This window comes from Gossypium arboreum, chromosome 4, assembly GCF_025698485.1.
Source record: "Gossypium arboreum isolate Shixiya-1 chromosome 4, ASM2569848v2, whole genome shotgun sequence".
Taxonomy (NCBI): Eukaryota; Viridiplantae; Streptophyta; class Magnoliopsida; order Malvales; family Malvaceae; genus Gossypium; species Gossypium arboreum.
The window spans coordinates 104,393,455-104,397,294 of NC_069073.1; the positions used below are offsets into that span (position 1 = coordinate 104,393,455).

The 3,840-nt window shown below is 33.6% G+C and overlaps 1 non-coding gene across 1 annotated transcript; it reads left to right on the forward strand.

The window, feature by feature from the left end:
- The first annotated feature begins 2,050 nt into the window (after positions 1 to 2,050).
- On the forward strand, positions 2,051 to 2,157 carry LOC128292564 (small nucleolar RNA R71). The gene has a single exon (XR_008282549.1). It is a non-coding gene; the product is annotated as a small nucleolar RNA R71 (small nucleolar RNA).
- The last annotated feature ends 1,683 nt before the right edge of the window (positions 2,158 to 3,840 follow it).

Sequence of the window (3,840 nt, forward strand, 5' to 3'; positions counted from 1 at the left end):
ACACCGAGTGTCACATTTAGCCCAAGCTGTTTCAAACCGCACACTAAGTGCCATTCTTAGCCGATAAGTCGTTAAACATAACAGTAGTCATGTATATACAATTTTATGATATCAAAGCATTAAAAGCATAAATATAACAATGCTTATTGCATACGAACTTACCTCGATCGTTAAAACGACGAAACGGATCAACTAGTCCTAATCTTTGCTTTTCCTTCAATCTAGACCTGCACGAGGCTTAACTTGATCTAAATAATAATTTTCAACTCATTTAATCACTATTCTACTCAATTCAATCAAATTTCATCTTATAAAAAAATTACCATTTTGCCCCTATACTTTTGACCTTTTTACAATTTAGTCCCTAAGCTCGTAAACTTAAAATTCATGAAATTTCATCACACCCAAGCCTAGCCAAAAATCATACATGCTCATATCATCCCATAAAATTCATAATTTCACATATTTAACGCACTTTTTTCACATTTATCAATTTAGCGCCTATTTGACAATTTCATTAAAAATCCTTTAACAAAAGTTGTTTATTTAAGAACAATGATTTATTTTATTCCATAAAACTTTAAAACCCTAGCATTGTCTTCAATGGAAAATCTCAAACTATTCAATAGTTTTGCAAATTAGTCCCCTCACTAGATAGATTAAGCAACAACGATACCGAAAACATAAAAATTATTAAAAACCAAGTAGAAAATACCTACATGCATACAAAAAGACCATGGCCGGATGAAGCTTCATCCATGGCTGCCCTTTTTGTTTTAAATTTCAGTGGAGGGAGAAATAATGATGAGAAATTACTTTAGTTTTATTTATTTTATCTTTTATCACTTATATACCGAAATAACCTTTAAAACATTTAATAATTACACTAATGTCAAGCCATCAAAATCCACTATCTCTTTAGAGGGCCTTTACCAAATAAGGACTTCCAAATTAAAGTTATATAACTATTTGGTTCATTTAACTAATAGGACTCATATTTTATGACTTAAGCGATTTAGTTCTTTTTACTAAATTAAGCATTTAAACGGTAAAATTTCTTCACGAAATTTTCACACAACTCTAATATCATGCTATAAATATTAAAATAATAATAAAATAAATTTTTTGACATCAGACTTGTGGTTCTGAAACCACTATTCTGACTTAGCTAAAATCGAGCTATTAAAGGTTCAACATCAGCTCTTTGAGAGTTTTCTAGAAGATCTTCGAAATCCTCTTTGTTTTCTTCTTGAGAGAGTTTTTTCAGGCTACTTAATACTTCACACGAATGGAGCGCTATTTCATTCACGTGCTCCTTCCTCTCTTTCCGAGGATTTTTTCTGTATTACTCGGGATTCTTGTGCCAATTTTCCTTTTAATGTCTCCTATCATGCTAATTAATTGGCTCGTCTGATCTTCGGGTTTAGTCAAGATTTTCATTGTACTGGTACATTAAGACAATACCTATTTCACTTTTGTCTTCATTGATTGCATCTCACCCTCAATTCAATCCAGCATTGACCACATTTAGTACGGTCATTCAGGTTGACCATTCTCTGAGGCTTTTGCAAATAAGGAGGATGATAATTAGTGTTTCTAACTTGGTTAGAGTTATTACCAGCCCCTTGGTGTCCACCATATCTCAAGTTTTGGTAGTCCCTCTATCCGGGATTATAAGTGTTGGAATACGGGTTTCCACCCCTATTCCTGACATAGTTCACATCCTTAGTAGGATTATTGATATAATTGGAGAGCGATTTATCTCCTCCATATATTGATGAAGCACTAGATGAGGATTTCATACGATTTAACTTATCCACTATCTGTTGATATCTATCATCCTCTTGGAAAACTTTGACCGTAGATGGCTTCTGATCGTATGTGTAGCTATCAGTTGGCGACTGACAAGAATTCATTGCCATACTCTATTAATTCATATGCATCATCATATGTTTTATTCATTAAGACTCCTCTTGCGGCTCTATCTAGTCTCGATCGTGTGTGTGCATCTAGCCCATTGTAGAACATTTGTAGTCTTAGCCACTTGGGTAATCCATGGTATGGGCATCTCTAAATCAACATTATAAAGCATTCCCAAGCTTCATGAAAATTTTCTCTTTCTAGTTGTTTAAACATTGCAATCTCTCTCCTCAGTTCGACAGTTTTGCTATAGGGAAAAACTTTTGTAAGAATTTTCCTGCGAGTTCGTACCATGTCGTAATAGATTTTGATGCATACGAATCTAACCAAGAGAAAGCATTATCTATTAAGGAGAAGGGGAACAACCAGAGACGAATAGCGTCTTCAGTGACCTCGTTATATTTAAAAGTATCAAAAAGTTGAACGAATAGTTTTAAATGCTAATTTTTGTCCTCTGTCACTGTGCCTATAAACTGAAAAAAATTATGGATAATCTAGATCATTGTTGGTTTAATCTCAAAATAGTTAGTCGTGATGGTTGGCTTTGTTATACTTCCTCGAACCATCTCTAGACTTGGTAGCACAGTTCCTTAAAGTTCTTTCATTGTGTGCCATAGGGATATTTACGGGTAGTTGTGGTGGTGGTGGTAAGTCTTGTTGGTTATTGTTCTTAATATAGTGGAACAATGGGTTGCCTTGCAGCGGTAAATTGCTTACAGTAGGTGATGGGTTTTGCATCTACTATTGTTTTTGTTGTTGTCGACGATTCCTGCAGATTGTTCTTTCTGGATCTACGGTTGGCACTATAGGTGTTCCTCTACTATGAGTTATAGACTGCACCTAAAAAGAAAATATGAGATATTACCAAAAAAAATAAAATCATATCTATAATTCAAAATTTTCCTAATTAGTATATTAAATGCAAAAATTAAAATTAATTTCATGACATTTCCTCCCCGGTAGCAGCACCAACAACTTGATCGCCTTCGGACGTACTAATGTCCAAAGTAAGAAACCTGTACAAAAGATATGAAATAAGCAGTATCTGCAAGTATACAGGTTAGGTTGTAATATAGTTATAATGAAGTAAGTGAATACTCTAAGGATCGTACCCAAGGGAGGCAAGTACTAAATTAATCCTAATCTAAAGAGAGATTTTTAGTGTTTTAATAATAATAAAGAAAACAAAATAAATAAAAAACTTTGGGAAAAAAAAGATGTAACCTGAATTAGATCTAAGCACGGGGCGATTAGCTTGCTTTTGTAATCACAACCAACTATCACTTCGGGTTTCTATTCAATCAGCTAGTCGTCACCCTAGTAGGCTCTCTCGATCTTCCACTAAACTGATGAGTTGGAAAGAACTACTTATCTCTTAACCTCACAGTCCAAACCAGTTCAGGGCTAAGGTATTCATGGATAGGCCATACTAATTTTGCATTAATTCTCACATAAATGAATTCCTAGGTTGTCAAGCTTAAGGTTTAAGTTCTTCTTCTTCCAAACAGCTGCTATACTAAGAAATCCTTACACAACAATTTATTAGTCATACCTCCAGACAGTAATCTCCCATAAGAGGATTAGCTCCTTATAGATTTCATAAACACAACAAACTTGATGTGAAAGATAAACATGAATAATAAATCAAAAGAAAAGGTTTAAGAGAATCCTAAATCTTATTGAATGAAATTCATAATTCACAATGATTTGATTGATCTTCCGTAATTTGGTGTAGCAGATTAAACTAATTTACACACTTTAGGAGCTTGAAAGCAGGCATTTTCATTAATGTTTAATTATGTTTTTTTCAGTTTCCTTTAAGATAATAAAATGTGCAAATTGAGTCTTTTTTTGATCTTAAGGGTTAAATGAGGCCTAAAAGTGAGCTAATGAAATTTATAAGTGTACAGGACACCATTA